Below are 22,462 nucleotides of genomic sequence, written 5' to 3'. Positions count from 1 at the left end.
AAAACATGGTACTAAAACAAGGGGGAGAGTTGATGAAATAAAAGAAGAAATTACAAAATATCTTGAGAAATATGACAAAACACAGCACAAATTCTATGGAAAACTTAAAGCAGGCTTAAGAGGGAAGTTCATAGTGAAAAGGCCTTCGTCAAAGAAGAAGAACAATTTCAAATAAATAATCTAACATTCTATGTAAACTAATCAAGAAAAGAAGAGCAAACAAAACCAAAAGTCAACAGAATGATGTAAAAAATAAAGACCATGGAAGGAAGATTTGGAATAGAGATTAAAAAATAGAAAAAAATTAATCTAATTATTTTTTAAAATAGTAAACAAAATTGACAAATCTCTGTACAGGCCCACCAACAAGAAAAGAGAGAGAACACAAATAATATAAGAAATGAAAATGGAGAAAATACAAAGAGTACAACAAATTTGCAAAATATCATAAGGGATTACCATGAGCAACTGTATGTAAACAAACTGGGCAACCAGGAAGAAATGGAGAAGTTTTTGGAAACATTCAGCCCACCAATATTGCATCAAGAAGAAATTAACCATTTGAACAGACAGATCACCAGAAATCGAATAGAAATATCAATAAAATAAAATTCTCTGCAAACAAAATCCAGACCCAATTACCTTCACTGGGGAATTTGATCAAACATACAAAGAAAAATCCATACCAGTCCTCCTCAAACTCTTCCAAAAGATTGATATGGAGAGAGTACTCCCAAACTGACACCATAGGCCAATATCAAACTGATACCAAAAGCAGAAAAAGACACTACCCCAAAAAGAAAACTATAGGCCAATATCATTGATAAACATAGATGTAAATGTCCTTAAGAAATTATTAATAAACAGAATCCAACAGCATGTAAAAAAAGATCATGCACCATTTACACTTTAGGTTCATCCCAGGAACACAAGGATGGTTTACCATTTGCAAATCAATCAAACAATTGTGATACACCATATCAACAAAAGAGAAGACAAAAATGATATGATCATCTCAGTAGATGCAGAAAAAGCATTTGATAAAATTTAACACCTATTTGTGATAAAAGTTCTTATCACAGTGGGCATAGAAGGACCATATCTCAACATAATGAAAGCTATTTATGACAAATATTTAGCCAGCAAATACTCAATGGTGAAAAACTGGAACCCTTTCCACAAAAACCTGAGACAATACAAGGATGCACATTCTCACAATTTCAATATAGTCTTGGAATTCCTAGCCACAACGATCAAGCAAGAACAATAAATAAAATGATTCAGACTGTAAAAGAAGAGTTAAAACTGTCATGATATGCAGATATGACACTATATATAGAAAACTGTAAAAGCTTCACAAAAAATACTTAGGGTAAAAAAGGAATTGGGCAAGGTAGCCAGTGTAATGTACAAAAACCAATTAGATTTCATTACACTACCATTGAATCAACAGGAAAAAAAAAGTATAGAAACAACCCCTTTTATAACTGCACCCAAAACTATAAAATGCTTAAAAATAACTCTGACCAAGTAGGTGAATGACTTATACATGGAGAACAGGAAATCATTGTTTCAGGAAATCAAAAAGGATTTTAAGAATTGAAAAGATAACCAATGGTCTTGTAATGGAAGAAATAATATTGTTAAAATGGCCATACTGCCCAAGGCAATCCACAGACTTAATCTCAATTTTTATCAAATTATTCAAAACATTTCTTTTTAGGACTGAAACAAATGATCATAAGAATTATATAGATACACTAAAGATCTATAATTTTCCAAACAATATTGAAGACAAAGAAAGAGGCTGGAGGAATAACCCTCCTGGTCTCCATACACTATTGCAGACCTACAATAATGAAAACGACATGATATTGGTACAGAAACAGACATATGGCCAATGCAACAGAATTGAGAGACTAGGAATAAATCTACAGGCCTATGTTCAATTAATCTTTGACAGAGTAGCCAAGAATATGACTGAGAAAAGACCATCTCTTCACCAACTGGTGTTGGGAAAACAGGATAGCAGCAAGCAGGGCAATGGAGTTAGAACACTCCTTCTCTCCATACACAAGAATAAACTCAAAATGGCTTGAATACTTAAATGTAAGGCAAGACAGAGTAAATCTCCAAGAAGAAAACATAGGCAAAACACTCTGAGATAAATCTCAGCAATGATCTCCTAGTACAGTCTACCCAAGTAATGGATGTAAGAGCAAAATTATTAAAATTGGACCTAATTAAACTTATAAGCTTTTGCACAGCAAAGGGAACCATAAACAAAGCAAAATGACTAACTACAGGATTAAGGAAAATATTTAGAAATGATGCAACTGACAAAGGCTAAATTTCCAAAATATAGAGTTCATACAACCTAATAATAATACAAAAAAAAAGAAACCCAATCTGAAAATGCACAGAAGCCCTAAACAATACATTATCCATTAGAGACATACAAATGCCACATAGAAATATGAAAAAAAAATTGCTAACTCTCATTATCAGAGAAGGGCAATTCAAAACTATAATGAATTATCACCTCACATTAGTCACAATGGGCGTCAATAAAAAGTCCAAAAACAATAAATGCTGGGGAAGCTATGATGAAATGGAACCCTCTTACACTGTTGGTAGGAATGTAGTTTGTTGAAGTCATTGTGGAAACCAGGATGGGTATTCCTCAAAAGAATAAAAATATATTTAACTTATCCAGCAATCCAACTCCTGGGTATATATAAAAGAGGACCCTAATTCAAAATGTCACCTGCACACAAATGTTCTTAGCAGTGCTATATACAAAAGCCATGACATGGAAGCACCCTAAATGTCAATCAACAGATGACAGTATACAGAATTTATGCCTTATTTACAAAATGGAAGAATATTCTGCCATAAAAATTGATAAAACAATGACATTTGCAGCAAAATATATCTCCCAAAATGTGTCATTCTAATTGAAGTAAGCCAGAAAGAGAAAGAAAAATTATACATGGCATGACACATGGAGAAACCTAAAAAAAAAATTTGGATGAGAACACTATGATTTCATCTACAAGTATGAAACACACTTGCAGATCTACATAATAATCTTATGGTAACTGCCGAAATGGTCAAGGATAGGATATATTTGGGAGCTGTAGATTTATAAATGTTATCCACTATATATAAAAATAAATATTTTCAAAATGTCTATTGTATGACACAGGGCAGTATGTTAAATATCGTGAAGTTAAATTTAATAGGCATGCAAACATATGCATGAAGTGGGTCACTGTGTTATGCACCACAGATTGACACGTTGTAAATGGAAGTAGTTCAATGATAAATAAATGAATATATAAGTAAATAAGAAAATAAATAAGTAAATAAATAGACAAATTAAATAAATAAATAAATAAATAAATTATATTTAATAATGAATGTAATACAAAGATTCACGCTACTTAACTTTACACATCAAGAACCTAGGAGAAAACAGAAAGAATGAAGAAGAAAATTGAATGAATGAGAGTAAGGCAAATAACAAGAGAAATAATTGAAAAGATAACAAAAAATATACCTAAGTGTGATTCTTTTAAACATAAACTGGACAAAAGTTTAGGTTGGCTAAGAAAATAAAGACAAATAAAATTTGAAATAGAAGAGAAGATATTAACACTGATGTTGTAGAGATGCATAGCATCATAAAAAATGACCACTAGATAACAATTTGAATGACCTAGAACAAAAGACAAATTCCCAGAAATATGTCTTCCAATACTGAATCAAGAAGTAATTAGAAAGTTAAATATAGCAAAACTGTGTATGAGCAAATCAGTAATCCAAACCTCTGAAACCAGAAAATATTTACAAAAAGTCTTTACCGGTATATTCTGTCATATATTTGAAGACAATTTTTCACCAATTCTTCCCCAAATCTTCCAAGAATTTGATGGGGTGAAAGTTTCCAAACTAGATTTATGATGCCAGCTATATTTGCATAAAATGCTAGAAAGGACATTATATGCAATATATATAATATAACCCTCATGAACATATAAGCCAAAATTCTCAAGAAAACACAAGCAAAATGGATTCAATAAAACTTTTAATGTATCATACACATACATGAGTAAAGGGATTTATCCCTGGGTTTAAGGAAACTTCAAAATATTCAAATCAATAAAGATGACATGCCACACTAATAGAATGAGAAATAAAACTCACATAATCATCTCAATAGGTGCAGAAAGAGTATTGTATATAATGCAACATCTTTTTAAGTTACTCCCAACAAATTAAATTAAACCTGTCAGAGGCACGATATAATATACACACAAACACTGTGTGGAGATAAGCGAAGCAGTTCTCTGTTTATTGATTCTTAGGAAAAGGGTTTATATACATCATGCACAATGCCTCACATATCATCTAAGTTATAACAATGTTAATAATCGTAAGCTATTTATGTCCCCATGCTCCTGCAGTAAGCATAGGATGTTAAATGATCAAGGATTGTTTTAAAGTTCATCACAGAACTTCATTAAGTAGGCCATCTCTTATCCAGCCGGCTCTGCCTGTCTTACGTTGTCCTCCTATGAGTATCTTATCCAGCATAGGCTATCCAGCCAACCATACAGGATACATTGAATAGGCCATTTCTTTTCCAGCCTGGATATGTAACACTCCTCACAGCTTATTTATTAGTTCAGCCCATGGGCTTATTCTCTAGAGCCTTCAGACAGGGGCCTACGAACCAAACATCCCTTGACAGAAAACTGGATGAAGAAAATTTGATGTTTATATGTTATGGAATCAATACTTTGCATTCCTATCAACAGTTTCCATGGTGTTCCCTTTTCTCCACAATCTCACCAATATCTATTTCTTTTCCTTTTGTTGAGAGCCTTCTGACAAGTGTGAGGTGTTGTCTCATTTTTGGTTTATGACTTTCCTAATAATTTATAACTCTGAACATATTTTCATGTGTCATTTAGCAAACTGTATGTTTTCTACAGAAAATTGATTCAGATCTATCTATTCAGTACCTATGGACTTTTTTTAATTGAATTGTTTGGTCTTTATTTTGTTGTGGTGTATGAGTTTGCCATATATTTTGGATATTAACACTTGATAGGAAAATATCACTTGCATATATTTTCTCCCATTGTCTTGGTTGACTGTTCATTTTATTGATCATTTCTTCTGCAGTGTAAATCTGTTTAGACTGATACAATCACCTTTTGTTAATTTTGCTTCTGCTTCCCCTGCCAGAGGAGACATATGAAAAATCAAATTAAGTCAAGTGTACTTCTTTTGTTTTACCCTAGGATTCGTTGTTTTCAGGTTTTATGTTTTATATGCCCAGGAGTGGGATTACTGTGTCATAAGATAGGTCTATTTTTATTATTAAAAGGAACTTCCGTACTGTTTCCAAAGTGGTTGCACTAATTTTCATTCCCACCAACAGCGTTGGAGAGTCCCTTATTCTCTACAACCTCCACAGTCTTTATTATTTGTAGACATTTTGATGACAAACCTTCTCACTAGTGTGAGGTAAAACATTATTTTATTTTTGTCTTGCCTTTGTATAATGATTAGCAATATGAGCATGTTTTTATGTTCCTGTTGGTCATCTGTGTGTCTTCTTTGGAGAATTGTCTTCTGCTCATTTTCTGGCTGGGTTGTTTGTAGATTTTTGAAATGGAGTTTTATAAACGATGTGTGTATTTTAGAAATTAGCCTCTTGTTGATTGCATTTTTTCCAAATGTTTTCTCCCATTTGGAATTTCATGTTTTCATTCTGTTTATTTTGCTGTGTATAAGCTTTTAATTTTAATTCAGACTAATTTGATTATTTTGCTTTTATTGTTTTCAGCTTGGGAGAGTGAGATAAGAAAATCTCAGTACAATTTATCTATTGTTTTCCTTATGTTAGTTTCCAGGAGATTTATTGTGTCATGTGTTAGATTCAGATAATTAAATCATTTTGAGTTTATTTTTGTACTGTATGAGGGAGTGTTCAAATTTCATTGATTTACATGTAGCTGTCTAATTGCCTCAACATCACTTGCTGAAGACTGTCTTTTAGGCATTGTATATTTTTGTTTCCTTTGTCATTGTTTAGTTGACCATGGGTGTGATGTTTTATTTCTACCTCTGTGTTCCGTTCCAGTGATATAGATGTTTGTTTTCCAGTATTGTGCTGTTTTGATTACTGCATTTTTGTAATATTGTCTGAGATCTGGGAGGGTTATGGGTTATGCTTCCAACTTTGTTCTTTTCCCACATTGTTCCTTTTGCAGTTCTGGTTCTCTTGCAGTTCCTTACAAATCTTAGGACTGTTTTTATTTCTATGGAAAATATCATGTATTTCGATCTGAATCACTTTATATCTGTAGACATTTTTGTAGTATGTATATTATAGCAATATTATTTCCTCTAAGCTAGGACCTTGAGATTTCTTTCCATTTCTTGCATCATCTTCAATTTTCTTTATCAGTGTCCTAATGATTTTTTATCTTGATTTTTAATAGGTTTTTCATTTTTCATCTGATTTCATATGGTTTTTTAAATTATGGAATATTTCATTGTTAAAGAAATGTGACAGTATTTTATATTAATCATGAATCATGCAACATTGGTAAATGTCTTTATTAGTTTTAGTTGTTCTGATGTGGAGAATCTTTAGAGTTCTCTATATAGATTATTATGTCATCTAAAATAATGACTGTTGTACTACATTCAATCCAATTTGAATACAATTTTTTCTATTCCAATTGTTGTTGCTAGGGCATCCCATACTGTGTTTAATAGAAATCTTGAGAGTGGGCATCCTTGTCTTATTTCTTATTTTGGCTTTCAGTTATTCACTTTTACATATTATATTTTCTGTGGGTCTGTAATTAATGACTTTAGTTATGTTGAGATTTATTTCCTGAATCCTACTTTTGTAAGAGGTTTCTGTTGTTGTTGTTGCTGTTGTTGTTGTTGTTGTTGCTGTTGTTGTTGTTGCTGTTGTTGTTGTTTTAATGAATAAATGTTGAATTTTTTGAAATGCTTTTTATGGATTTATTGGGGTGACCATATCATTTTCACTTTTTCTTTTGTTAATTTGGTGTATCAAACTGATTTGTGTATGTTGAACCTCTCTTGTGACCCTGCAATAAATCCAAGTTGATCATAGTGCATGATTCATTTTAGCTATTGTTGCATGCAGTTTGCTAATGATATTTGGTAGAACTTTTGCAACTAAATCAATCAAATATATTGGCTTGAAATTCTCTTTGCCTGTACTTTGTTGGCTTTGCTATCACATTGATGAAGTCTTCATTGAATTAATTTGGGAGTTTCCCACATCTTCACTATGTTTGAATAGTTTGAACAGTATAAGTCCTGTTTTGTATGTTTGTACAGTACTCCACGACAGCTGTTTATATCTGCACTAATGTTTAACGATTTTTTTAAATGAAGATTCTAACTTTCTTCTAGTAATTAGTTTGTTCAAATTATTTGTTTCTCCTTATCTCTGTCTCTTTCTAGACATTTGCCTATTTCTTCTAAGTTGTCCAGGTTATTGGCATGTATGTGTTGACAAAATGATCCTTTTTTTGTATATCTGAGGTAACAATTATTATTTCTCTTTTTATTTCTTATTTTATTTCTTTGGAGCATCTCTCTTTTCTTCTTGGTGCACCTGGCTAGAGGTTTTTTGATTTTGCTTACCTTAAAAAGAAAACATAAAACAAAATCTGGTGTTTTACTACTCTTTTGCATAGTGTTTTTGCTCTCTAATTTATATTTACACCTGTAATATTTAGGATCATGTTTTCTTCTATTTTTAACTTTTTTTATTCGTTTATATTCATTTTACAAAGTTGACTCAAATTCCAGCGAAGAGCACAATCTTTCAGTTACAATGAACATAACACATTTGTTTTCCCATTTTTTCCTCAGTGAGCTGCCGTAAGATGTTTTCTATATTTCCCTGTGCTATATAGTACAATCCTGTTTATCAATTCTACAATTTTGAATTCCCAGTCTATCTCTACCTGCCCCGTGCCCCCTTGGCAACCAAAACATTGTATTCTATATTTATGAGTCTATTTCTGTTTTGAATTTATGTTTTTTTTTGATTTTTGTTTTGTTTTGTTTTTAGTTTCCACTGATGAGCCATCTCATATGGTATTTCTCTTTCTATATATGGGTTACTTCACTTAGACTGATTTTCTCCAGGAGCATCCATGTTGCTGATAATGGCATTATGCTGTCAGTTTATAAGCCTGAATAGCATTCCATTGTATAAATATACCACCTCGTCTTTATTCAATAAACTGTTGATGGACAGTTTGGACTTTTCCACATCTTGGCTATTGTAAATAATGCTGGCTATGAACATTGGGGTGCAGGTGTCATCCTACAATAGGGTTTTTTCTGGATTTATGCCCAGGAGCGGGATTCCTGTGTCATATGATAAGTCTATTCCTTGGCTTTTGAAGAATCTCCATCCTGTTTTCCACAGTGGCTTCACCATACTGCATTGCCACCAGCAGTGAAGGACTGTTCCCTTTTATCCACAGCTCCTCCAGCATTTGTCATTTGTGGATTTTTGAATGATGGCCATTCTGAGTAGTGTGAGGTGATACCTCACTGTAGTTTTGATTTGCATTTCTCTGATAATCAGAGATATTGAGCATTTTCTGATGTGTCTTTTGGTCATTTGTATGTCTTCCTTGGAGAATCGCTTGTTTAGGTTTTCTGCCCATTTTTGTATTATGTTGTTTATTTTTTCTTATTCAGTTGGATGAACTGCTTATATACTTTGGAGATCAAGCCTTTATAGGTTTCATATGCAAATTATTTTCCCATTCCGTAGGTGGTCTTTTTGTTTCACTTCCGATTTCTAACTGTGCCGAAACTTGTAAGTTTCATTACGTCTCACATGTTTATTCTTGTTTTTATTTCACCTGCAAGAAAATTTTGGAGACGTAAGTTAGATAACGTTTTGCCTATATTTTCCTCTAGGAGGTTTCTTGTATCTTGTCTTATGTTTAAGTCTTTGACCCATTCTGAGTTTATTTTTGTGTATGGTGTTCTAGCTTCATTGGGAGTGTTCTAGCTTCATTGATATTCCTGCTGCTGTCCAGTTTTCCCAACACCATTTCCTGAAGGGACTGTCTCAATTCCATTGTATTTTCTTGCCTCCTTTGTCAAAGATTAATTGACTAAAAGTTTGTGGGTTCATTTCTAGGCTCTCTATAATGTTCCACTGGCCTATATGTCTGTTTTCCTACCAATACAGTGCTGTCATTTTTACTGTAGCTCTTTAGCATTATCTGAATCGTTAGCGTAAAGAAATGCCACTGATTTTTGAACCTTAATCTTGTAAACTGCTACCTTGCTGAATTCTCCGTTCAGCTGTAGTAGTTTTTGGTTGGATCTTGCAGGGTTTTCTCTATATAGTAACATATTATTTGCATATAGTGAGAATTTTACCTCTTCCTTTCCAATTTGCATCCCTTTTACTTCTCTCTCTTGTTTGACTGCTGTGGCTAGGAATTCCATGATTATATTGAGTTGGAGTGGTGATAGTGTGCATCCTTGTCTTGTCTCAGATTTTGGTGGGAAGGTTTAATTTTCTCACCATTCAGTACTATGCTGGCTGTAGGTTTATCTTTAGCTTTCATGATGCTGAGATATGTTGGTGAGATTTTTTATCAAACTTGAGTGTTGAATTTTATCAAATAATTTTCCTGCATCTATTGAGAAGATCATGTGGTTTTGTTCCTTTCTCTTGTTGATGTGCTGTATTACACTGATTGATTTGCATATGTTGAACCACCCCTGTGTCCCTGGCATAATCCCCAATTGGTCATGATGTATAACCTTTCATCTGTGTTGTTGGATTCTATTTGCTACAATTTTTGTGAGGAGTTTTGCATCTGTGTTCATCAGTGATATTGATCTAGAATCCTCTTTTTTGGTAGTGTCTTTGCCTGGTTGTGGTATCAGGGTGATTGTGGCTTCATAGAATGACTTTGGGAGTATTCCTTACTTTTCAATCTTCTGAAAGAGTTTGAGAAGGACTGGTATGAGTTCTTCTTTGTATGTTTGGTAGAATTCTGCAGTGAATCCGTCCTGTCCTGGAGTTTTATTTGTAGGGAGCTTTCATATTGCTATTTTGATTTCATTTCTAGTGCTCTCCTTGTTCAAGGGGTCAGTTTCTTCTTGATTCAGTGTTGGTGGACAGTATGTTTCCAGAAACTTTTCCATCTCGTCTAGGTTATCCATATACTTTTAATAATACTTTCGTATGATATTCTGTATTTTTTATTTGTTGTTATTTCTCTATTCTCCTTCCTTATTTTGCTAATTTGTGGTCTCTCTCTTTCCTTCTTTTCGAGTTTGGACAGAGATTTGTTGAATTTACTTACTTTTTCGAAAAACCAGCTTTTGGATTTGTCGATATTTTTCTATGGTGTTTTTAATCTCTATTTTATTTATTTCCTCCCCAATATTTATGATTTCCTTCTTTCTGCTGCCTTTTGTTGTTTTTTGTTCTTCTTTTTCCAGTGCATTCTGCTGGTGGTTTAAATTTTTTTGAAATTGTTCTTCTTTTTGTGGAAGGCCTGTATTGCTGTAAACACCCCTCTGAGCACTGCTTTTGATGTGACCCATAAATTATGTGTGGTATTGCTTTCATTTTCTTCTGCCTCAAAGTATTTTTCATTTCAGCTATGATTTCTTCATTGACCCATTGGTTTTTTATTAACATATTTTTTAATCTCCGTGTTTTCCTTTTGTTCCCCTTTGTTTCTCTGTTGTTGATTTCTAGCTTCATGGGTTTGTGGTCTGTAAAGATGCTTGAGATAATTTCTATCTTCTTAAAATTGCTGAGGTTTCTTTTGTGCCCAAGTATATCATGAATCCTGGAAAATGCCCCATGTGCACTTGAAAAGGCTGTATATTCTATTTTTTGTGGTTGCAATGCTCTGAAAATATCCACCAAGTGTAATATTTCTACTGTATTATTTACCTTCTCTGATGCCTTATTCATTTTCTGTCTCAGTGATCTTTCCAGTGATGTTAATGCAGTGTTGAATTCTCCAACTATGATTAGATTCCCATCACTATCCCCCTTTATATCTGTAAGTAATAATTTTATGTACTTAGGTGCTCCTTTTTTTCATGCATATGTATTAACGAGTGGGCTATTCTCATTTTTTAATCACTCCTTCAATCATTATAAAATGTCCTTTTTTATCTTTCTTTATGGCCTTTGTTTTAAAGAATATTTTGTCTGAAATCAGTACTGTAACACCTGCTTTTTTGGATTTCCTATTTGAATGTAATTCCCTGTTCCATCCTTTCACTCTCAATGTATATGTGTCCTTCTATCTGAAGTGGTTCTCTTGTATGCAGCATATTGAAGGTTCGTGCTTCATTATACAGCATGCCACTCTTTGACTTTCTACTGGAGCATTTATTCCATTAACATTTACAGTAATCAATGATAGGTTTCTGTTTATTGCCATTTTTACCTTATCTTTGCTGTTGATTTGTTATTTCCTCTTTGTTCATATCACCTTCCTTTTATGGTTTGGTCATTTTCCTTTGTATTTTCATGAATTTTATTTTGTTTTAGTGACTCCCTGATATGTTTTTGTCTTGTTGTCACCCTTCATTATAAGTCTTTTAGACCATTATTATAACTGCTTTTATTAAACTGATAGTAACATGATCTCAATCCCATTTAACCAAAAACAAAAGAAATTTTAAAGACTAAAAAAAAAAATGTTCTATTTTCCTGCTTCCCTCTCCGACTCTCAATGATTTGGATATCTTATTTTAAAATTTTGTGCATATTTTATTTGTAATTCATGAGTTATCACGTTTCCAGCTGTGAATTTCACATTTCTGAAGCATCCTGCTTCTTTTCTATTTAGAGTAGACTTTTCAATATTTCTTCTAGCATGGGTCTAGTGTTGCTAAACTCTTGAAGCATTTTCTTGTCTGTGAAATTCTTTATGTCTCCTTCTACCAAAAAGGATAGACTTGCTTATTAAAGTATCTTAGGGTATATCTTTTTTCACTCAGGCCTTTGAATATATCTTTCCACTCCCTTCAGGCCTGTAGTACTTGTGTAGTGAAATTAGCTGGGAGAGTTATGGGGATTCCCTTGTATCTCACTCTTTGCTATTTTCCTGCTGCCTTTAGGATCATTTCTTTATCCTTGGCTCTGGCCATCTTAATTATATGTCTTGGTGTGGGTATATTTGTGTTCTTCCTGTTTTGGACACTCTGAGCTTACTGTACCTGAGTATATGATTCCTTCGTTATGTTTGGGAAGTTCTCAGTCATGAATTCTTCAAACGGCTTTGCAATCACCTTTGATCTTTCCTCCCCTTCTTGGACTTCTATCATACCAAGATTGGCATGCTTTATAATATACCATAGATCTCATGCATTTTTCATTTGTTTCTCATTGTTTCTCTTGTAGCTATTCTGATTGTGTGCTTTCTATTGTCCTGTCTTCTAAGTCACTAATTCTTTCCTCTGCATTGTCTAGTCAGCTTTGTGATGCTTTTATATCATTCCTCATCTCAGTCAATGGGTTTACTAATTCTACTCGGCTCTTCTTTATACCTTTCATTTCATTTTAAACATATTTTATATCTCTAAACACTATCTTTAATTTCCTTCAATAATAAGATCACTATTTTTTTGAAATTTTGATCTTGTAGGATATTGATGTCTATTTCACTGATCATTAATTCAGGGGATATCTCTTGTTCTTTTAATTGTGAATGGTTTCTCAGCTTCTTCATCTTGCACCTACCTCTCTGGCACTGTGATTTATGGAGTATCAGTTATCTACTGCGGTCCTAAAAGAGTTTATCTACCTAATACCTATGTAGTAATACAAGTTAGAAAATGGAAAAAAGAGAGAGAGAGATGAAGAATTTTAAAGAAGGGAGAACAAAAGCTTTGAAGACATTGTATAATGAATAATAGAAAAGCAAGTTGAAGCAGAAATCTGATAAATAATAATAATAAAAATATTTTTAAAAATTTCAAAGGGATTTAAATGGGGGTATATATAATTGCATAAGAAGTAAAAATTAGGAGGGTAATGGAAAATGGAATAGGTAAAACAGATTAAAACATGGGGGTGGTCAGTGTCCTCCTGGAGACTGTGAAATTTTTCTGTATTCATCCTGTTTTGGAATCTCAGCCTGCTGTTTCCTGAGACCCTCCATTGGAGCCCTCATCTGTGGTGCTCCCAGGGCATGTCGGCAAGCAGATAGCTCCTAAACCCAACACTGGGTCAGGTTCAGCTCTCTTTACTATGGGCTGGCTTATCACTGCCCTGCCTGATGCTGCAGTCAGATGTTGCAGACTGACAAGGCAGGATTGGGCATCACAACCTTTCCCAACACCATGGTCAGGGGCTGCATTCCAGCCCAAAATGTAGGGGGCCACATGCACCCTCAGGGTGCCGGTCACTCTGCTGCACTGTGACACTGTACTTTCTGCCTCGGGTTTGCACAACAGAAGTGGGCTCAGGGTAGACTGAGTATCTGCCCTGTCCCTGTTCTGGGCCAAAATCCAGCTCCTTGTTTGTCTTGGTGGACAAGATCTCTGAGAAACCAGGACAGTAGTATCCTATCTGCTTCAGGCTGTAGGCAAGTCTCCATCTGGCTCTTGAGGCATCTAGGTTCTTAGGTGTAGATGCAGGTTTTGCCCCACTGTCACCTGGGTGCAAAACACCAGAGGTTATGGTGGCTGTGTCTTAGCCCCAACTCTCTTCACCTAGAACTTTTTGCAGATTTCCAGAGATGGGGATAGTACCCTTCCCCCCAAAAGGGCACATCTGCCCTGTCGTTTTATGGAAGGCCCAGGTTGTTCTGCCCTTTGCACCCACAGCAATGGCACAAAGCCTTTTCCATTCCACTGGGATGCCTCAGTGCAGCCATCCCCATCTTCCTCCCAGCTCGGGCAGCAAGGCCCTGCCCCCTGCATCTGGGGTGCATTTTTGGCTGTGTTTCAGAGTGATCCTCTGTGCCTGTTAACTTAGAATTGTCAGTCAAATTATACTTTGTAAAGGTCAAACCTTGGAGGCTCCCCTTCCGTCCTGCCAAACTCTAAGTTGTAGAGGGGAGATACAGTGAATGAGCACCAGTCCTTCTTTGCTGCTCCCTCCCCGTGGGATCTGTCCCACTATGTTTTGCCTTTTCTTCTTTCTTTCTTCATTTCTCCTACCAGATTTTTCGCACCTTTATCTATTGAAGAGGACAATGTTCTGGCAGAGTTTTGCAGGTCCTCTGGTTAGCTGAGTGGGTCTGTGGATGTGAGTCTTGGTGCATTTGTGTGAAAGGGTGAGCTACGGGCATCCTTCTGCTCTAACATCTTTGCCTCCCCCCAAAAAAAGTCTCACTTTATGGTGGAAGATAAACATAGTCTGGAAATAAATGGAAATGATATTCCCTGGAAATGACAAGAAAGTGCAGATTGCAATGCTCAACTCATAGGAAATACATTTTAAAATAAGGGCCAAAATGAAAGAAACATGAGATTATATAAAGAAAAAGAGATCAATAAAAAAATAGGGTATTACACTCATTAAATTATATATGGACCCAACACCATAGATCCTATGTATAAAAAGAAATTTTAGTAGACAACAAAGAATTAATTCATTATAAAACAATAATAGCAGATGAGTTTAAGACCTTATTATAATGATGGCCAGATCATCCAGAAAGAATATCTGTAAGAAAACAGAGGTCTTAATAGCATATTAGATCATTTGAACCTAACTGAAATGTTAGACACTGCATCAGAAAAGCAGAACACATAAACTTTTCAAGTGTGCACAGGATGTTGTCTAAAGAATTAACCATACATTATGTCATGAAATGAGCCTCAGGAACTTTAAGCAAATATAGATTACAGCAAGTATTTTTACATACACAAAAGTATGAAACTATGAATCAACTGTAGAAAGAAGAATAGGAAAAGCACAAACATGAGGTCAAACCACATCCTTTAAAAAAATAAAATAAAACATGTTCAATGATGAAATCAAAGAGGTAATAAAATCATACCTGGAGACAAATTACAATGACAACACAGCTTCATAAAATGTATGGGTTGCAGCAAAGACAAATCTAAGAGGGAAGTTGAGAAGAAGCCAGGGCTTCTACAAGGAACAAGAAAAACCTCATAGAAAGGACAAAGCATACCACCAAAAATAACAAGAAATAAAAGAAACAAAACCCAAAGGCAATAGAAAGAGAAATCTTTAATGATTAAGTTGAAAATAAATAAAGTAAAAGTTGAAAAATAAATTACAATTCATATCATCAACAACTTTAATTTTTCTTAAAAATTTAACAAACATGTAAGCATTTAGCCAGGCTTATCAAGAAATACAGAGACTGGACCAAAACAAAATAAGAAATGAAAGAGTAGAAATAACATCTGATATTTCAGAAATACAAAAAAAAAAGGTTATGAAAGCACTATGAGCTTTTACATGACAACAAACTGGACTACCTAAAAGAAATGCACAATTTTCTAGAAATGTACAGCCTGCCAACAGTGAAGTAAGGGAAAACTGAGAACTTGAAAAGAGCAATCAGTATAAGTTAAATAAAATCTGTAATTTTAAAAACACCCCTTGAACAAAATGCCTGGATGCATTCCCTAAAACCACTTTCCCCCCAACTATTTTAAAAAATGAAGATAGAAGGAAAATTCCCAAAGTTATTCTATGAGGCCACCATTACACTGATAACAAAACCAGTCAAAGAAAATACCAAAAAAAATGAAAATGAAAATCCAATATCCTAGATGAATATATATTCAAAAATCCTCAAAAAACATCAACAAATTAATCCAGCAATACATAGAAAAGATTATACATTATGATCAGTTGGATTCCTTCCAGAGACACAAGGATGGTTCAACATACACAATTCAATCAGTATGACAATTATCTAATAAAGGAAGGACAATATTCACAAGACCATGTCAATACACAAAGAAAAAGCACATGAAAATTCAACATACATTAACCTTCAGAACTCTCATGAAAGTGAGTAAAATGGGAACATCTCTCAACATACTAAAGGCCATTTATAACAATTTATAATACTCAGGGGAAAGGCTGAAAGCCTTCTGGGTAAATTCGGGAACAAGACAAGGGCTCCTACTGTCACCACTTGTGTTCCACACTAATACAAGAAAGGAAGAGGAAAAGAAAAAAAGTAAAAGAAACGCAAAATGGAAAAAGAGGCCAAATTTTCACCAGTACTGATGGCATAAAAATCAACATAGAGTGTCCTAAGGGCTCCACACTGACTATTATGAACAATAAATAATTTCATTAAGGGAGCAGGGTACAAGATTAACGTAAAAAAGTCTCTTGCATTTCTACACATTAATGAAGAGATACCATAAAATGGACATTGAAAGCAATAATGTTTAAAACCCCATTCCCCAGAATATTTTGGATTAAATGTAGCAACATATGTGAAATATCTACACACTGAAAATTACACAACATTGACAAAGAAATTAAAAATGTTTCAAAGAAATGGAAAGATGTCTTGTGCTCTTGGATTGAAATGTTTCAAAGAAATGGAAAGATGTCTTGTGCTCTTGGATTGAAAGATGTCTTGTTAACATGGCCGTATTACACAAAGAAACCTACAGATCAAGTGCAATTCTTGTTATGAAGCTGTAGTATTTTCTACAGAACCAGAAATTAAATAACTCTAAGTTTTACATGAAACCATTAAAAATTACCAAAATGATCTTGAGGAAAACAACATATCTGGAGGTATAACCCTCCCGGACACCTTACTATACTACAAACCTACAGTAATAAAAACAGTATGGCATTGGGAAAGAGATATAATCAATTAGAAACAGATAGAGAGCCTAGAAATAATTCCACACACCTATGAGCAATGAATCTATGATAAAAGAGGCAAGAGTACACAATGGAGAAAAGACAGTCTCATCAATGGATGGTGTTGGGATAGCTGGACATCTACATGTAAAACAGTAAAATGAGAGCATTCCCTGACATCATATACAAAAATAAACTCCAAGTATATTAAGGACCTAAATATAAGACCTGATAATATAAAACGTCTAGAAGGGAATGTAGGTGAAACCCTATTGGATATATATCATAGGAATATTTTCTTATATCAGTCTCCTAAGGCAAAAGTAATAAAAGCAAAAATAAGCAAGTGGGACCTAAACAAACTTGAAAATTTCTGCACAGCTAAGGACAATATCAATGAAGTGAAAACACTGCCTGTGTAATAGGAGAACATATTTGCAAACAATGCAAGTGACCAGGGGTTAATAGATGTATGTTAATAGATGTAAGATGTATTTAGATTACACAACACAAGGTGAAAAACAAAAACCCAATCAATAACAAGAGCAGAGTACCTGAGTTAATATTTTTCCAAAGAAAACTTACAGATGAGTAACAGGCAAGTGATAAAATTGCTCAACATAACTAATTATTAGGTAATTGCAAATCAAAACTGAAATGAGTTATCACTTCACATAGGTCAAACGGCTATTATCAAAAAGTCTACAAATAGTAAGTGTTGGAGATGATGTTGTGGTAACAAATCTCTTGTATACTCTTGACAGGAATGTAAATTGCTACAACTTCTATGGAAAACAGTATTCAGATTTCTTTAAAACCTAAAAAGTTAACTACCATATGATCCAGTAATGCCTCTCATAGAAAAAATCTGGGGAAACACCCTAAATTGAGAGGAACCAATATTCCCAATAGCAGTGTTTATAATATACAAGACAGGGAAGCAATCCAAGAGTCCACAGTAGACTATGGACTTAAGAAGATATGATGTTTCTATAAATATGCCATAGAATATTACTCAGTGATGAAAAAGTATAACACTATGTTATTTCAGCATCATGAATGAACCTAGTAAATATTGTGCTTAGTGAAGTAACTTAGAAAAAGACAAAAGAATATAACATAATTTATATGTGGAATATAAAGAATAACAATTATCAGTTTACATCAATCTATAGCTATCTTTTGATAGATGACAGATAAATAGATGGACAGATACATACATACATGGTAGATAGATAGATAGATAGATAGATAGATAGATAGATAGATAGATAGATAGATAGATACATGGATAAATAGACAGAGACATGATGGAGAGGTAAAGAGATTAGATAGACAAGACTTAAGCAGGCTCAAAGATATGGGAAAATATTTATGTTTACCAAAGCGGAAGGAAAAGAGAATTTAATGGTAGGACATTGACAGATACAAACTAGTATAAATAAAGGAGAGAAGCAACAAGAATAATCTGCATAGGTCAGGGAATTATACACAATGGCTTAAAATAATTGTATGTTACAATCATTTTAATAATTCATAATGCAATAAAATCTACAAACTGGTAAAAATAACTATGCTTTACTTCTGAAACTACACAATATACTACATCTACTGTACTTCAATTAAAAATAAAACATCTCATGTGTAATTTAGTCCTTTATCAGCTGATAGAAGCTTCCTTAAATATTATTTTATTTTTAATCTTTACCTTTTATGATTACTGTTTCAATTTATTTCTTTTACTGCTATGAACATGTAACCAGTTTGAAGTATCTATATTTATTGCAACTGATTTCCTATTTTTCTCTCTTTAATCCATATATTATAGTAGCATTTAAAAACATACCCAAAGAAACAGTTGCAAATTTCTTGTGGTCTCTCCTTAGCATTTTGGTCAATGTTTTGCATATTTTTGCCATTTTATATTTCTTGGAAATCTTCTTTTTTACACCTATTATAAGTTATCTCGGTTGTTTATTTTACCTCATTCAGGTATTGTTTGTCTGTTAAAGTCTTTATTTTCACTGTATCTCTAAGTGATAATTGTGTAAGTATTAATGGGTGAGACATTTTGTATTTTAGTATTTGAAAATGTAATTTTATTTACCCTTGGCCTATGTTTTCTTCTCAGAAATCTGCTGATAGCCTAATGGGGGTTCATTTGTAGATTATCATAAATTTTTTGGATGCTTTTAAAATTTTACTCTGTCATTGACTTGCCAATTTGCATATGACGTATCTTGAAGGAGGTCCCTTTTTCTTATAGTTATTGGTGTTGGCTCACGGACATGTATATCAGCTTCTTACACAGGTTCGGAAAGTTATCAACTATTACTTCTTTAAATAAACCATTAGCTGCCTTCTAAATTTCTTCTCCCTCCAGGATTCCAGTCTAATGTGTACTTCCTGAAGAAGTCTGATGGCTATTGTAGAATTCCCTCACTTTTTAATATCTTGAATCTCTGCCCTCTCCTATCATTTCTAGTTTTGTATTGGTGAGTTTGCTAATCTCTCTTCCACAAAGACAGTCTACTTCCAATGCTTTCTGTTGCTTTCTTCATCTCATTTATTAAATTCTCCTGGTCCTCCAATACTATTTGGTTATTTTATAGATTCAGTCTCTTTGATAATGTATTCCTTATCATCATTTCATTTATTCCTGAGCTCACTAAACTGCTTTCTTAGTTTTGTTTTTTGTATTGAGATTCTGTATGACACCTATTTGGATTCTCTATTAGTAATGTGGCAATATACCATGACTTTAAGTTTGTTTGCTGCAGAGTTGACATTGTGTGTGTGTGTGTGTGCAGTTGCATGTGCATGTTTGACTGTGTCTGTGTCGGTGACTTTGTGTGTCTATCTGTGTGTGTGCATGCCCTATAATGTTACTGTGATTTGTCATGGTCTTGATAAGTTATTTCTCTGATGACACTAAATAACAGATTTTGAGTTGGAGTCCTTGTTTTTGTTTTCTGGTTGTTTGCAATATTGCACAGATTTTGTTTTACTTACCTGAGCTACCTGTGATAATATTTCAAACTGGCACTTTCCAGTCACTATTTTCTGGATAAAGATATGTTTTCATTGTCACTTCTTAGACTTCTCTGGTAGTTAATGCCACTCTTGTCACTGGGACTGTGAACCCTTCCTTTTATTTGATATCCCTTGAAACTCAGTGTACTCAGTGAGGAAACATGTAAAGACAGGTGGGTATTTGGAATCAGGCAAGTGCCTTTGCCATGTCCAGTATTGCAAGGTAACATGTCTCCACCACTGTGAATGGGGAGTAGGGACAGTGTCATGAATGTCTGAGCGTCTGAAGGATGGAAATTCTGTCTCCATTGTGGGTCCCTCCTAATTACATGTGACCATGAGCACTGGTGATGTTGGAGGTCGAATCTGTGCGAACCACTGTGACTCTGTTTCTACTGGGTTCTCTGAACTTGTGGACTAAGATATCTTAGTCAGTGGGCCTTGGTTGCAGACACCAAATCTGCTCTTCCCTTAGTTCAGCCTCATTTGTGTATTTTAGTCCATCAAACTTTACCTGTTCACATGCCTTCTGGATTATTGCTTTGTGTTGTAGTTATTTTTCTTCAGATGTGAATGCTTTACTGACTGTAGATGTAAGGGGAGAGACAAAAATAATTTAAACTTATGTCACTTTTAAAAGTATATACTTTTTCAAATGAAAGCTTAAATTCTACTAAGGACATTATAAGAACAGTAAAGAAAGTGAACAAATCACATCCCTTAATATCATAGAACTACAAAATATTTTGTTTTTCCTGGGGTTTTTCTTCAATGTTTTTTACACCCACATACACATTTTACTATAATATATCCATATAACATCTTTAAAATCAATTAAATTATTAAAATATTTCTCTGTGCTGTAAATATAGCCCTTTTGGTTTTCTAATTTATTACCAGTATCTTGCACATTTCTGTCTTCTCCATCGTTCTTCCCTGTCCCCACAGGAAACCACTACTTGGTACACTACACATATATACGTGATTCTGTTTCTGTTTTTTTATGATTATTTCTCTTATATCTTTATTTTCCTCATTTAAGTGACAACATAGTGTGTTTTTCTCTGTATGACTTATTTTACTATGTGCAATAATCTCTGGGTCCACTCACATATTTCCAAATTGTAGAGTTTTATTTTTTAATATGACAATGACTTAGTATTTATTATGTTATCTATATCTCACATCTACTTGAGCCAATCATCTGTTGATAGGCAGTTGAGTTGTGCTTCTATCCTTGGCTATTATAAATGATGATGTTAAGAATTCTGTGGGTAATTTATCCTTTAAAGTTAATGTTTTCATTTTTATCAGATTTATAACAAAAACTGGAATTGTGGCTACATATAATGTTTCTATTTCTAGTTTCCTTAGCACTGTCCACACTTTTATATTAGTGGATGCATCAATTTATATTTCCACCAACAGTGCACCTGGGTTCCCTCTTATTGATATTCTTATTAATATTTGTCATTTGTAGAGTTTTTATTAAAAGCCGTTTTGGTTGTTGTGAGATTATGTTTCATTCTGGTTTTGATTTTTAATTTCCTAATGAATAGCAACAATATGTTTCTTTTTATGTGCATGAAAATCATCCACATGTCTGTTTTTGAAAAGTTTCCATGAAGATCCTTCAACTGTTTTTAAGTTGGGGTCTTTGTTTATTAAATATTTTGTCTAATATGCTATATATATATTATGAATATTAACATCTTGTTGGTCTCATTGTCTGAAATTTTTCCTTCTATTCTGTCTGATATCATGTCTTGTTGAAGGTTTCCTTTGCTCTGGAAAAGGTTTTGCACATCACACATATACAAGAATTAGAATCCCTGTGTCACATAATACATCTATTTTTTCCTCAGTAAACTAAAAACTGTAATTGTTAGTTTTCCTTTATGCTTGAAATTTGAAGACAAATCAAAAATAAACATTGCTATGATTTATCTCAGAGTCACTTCTGCTCCTGTTCTTGGTCAGAAATTGTATAAATTTGTGTTTACATTTGGGAAATTAATCCATTTTTACCTCATTTTTTATACTTTGGAAGGAAGTGCTCTTACATCTTCATTTTACATGTACTGTCTACTTTTCTCAGAACTACTTGTTGAAGAGACTGCCTTTTTTCCATTGTATACTCTTGCCTCCTTCATTGTAGACTAATTGACCTTAGGTGTGCGGGTTTATTTTTGGACTCTTTATTTTGTTCTACTGATCTATGTGTTTCTTTAAGTACCATATTTTGATGTATTGATTGCTGTAGCTTTGTAGTATGTTATAAAGTCAGGGAGGGTAATGCCCACAGTTTTGTTCATTTTTTGAAATACTTTTAGAAAATTTGGGTCTTTCAGATTTATGTATAAATTTTAGTATTATTCTCCTTGTTTTTTGAAGAAACTTATGGATTCTGTGAGAATGAAAATTTGCTAAAAGAAAAAACCTGAGAAAAATACTAAAGTGTGGAGGATAAATCATGCAATATTAACAACAAATGGATTGCTGAATAATTGAAAGAAAAAATATATATAA

General features: G+C 33.6%; 1 long non-coding RNA gene across 5 annotated transcripts in view; it reads right to left on the bottom strand.

The window, feature by feature from the left end:
* Window positions 1–22,462, bottom strand: part of LOC140694061 (uncharacterized) — a 36,681-nt gene that overhangs the window by 5,775 nt on the left and 8,444 nt on the right. For 4 of the 5 annotated variants that reach the window (XR_012069806.1, XR_012069809.1, XR_012069810.1 and 1 more), the window contains exon 3: window positions 20,448–20,518. This is a non-coding gene — a long non-coding RNA (uncharacterized lncRNA). Of the gene's footprint in view, window positions 1–8,689; window positions 8,949–20,447; window positions 20,519–22,462 lie in introns of those variants that run through there. The other variant, XR_012069808.1, reaches the window with a different exon arrangement.

This window comes from Vicugna pacos, unplaced genomic scaffold (genome assembly GCF_048564905.1).
Source record: "Vicugna pacos unplaced genomic scaffold, VicPac4 scaffold_20, whole genome shotgun sequence".
NCBI lineage: Eukaryota > Metazoa > Chordata > Mammalia > Artiodactyla > Camelidae > Vicugna > Vicugna pacos.
This window is presented reverse-complemented; position numbering and strand designations above follow the sequence as displayed.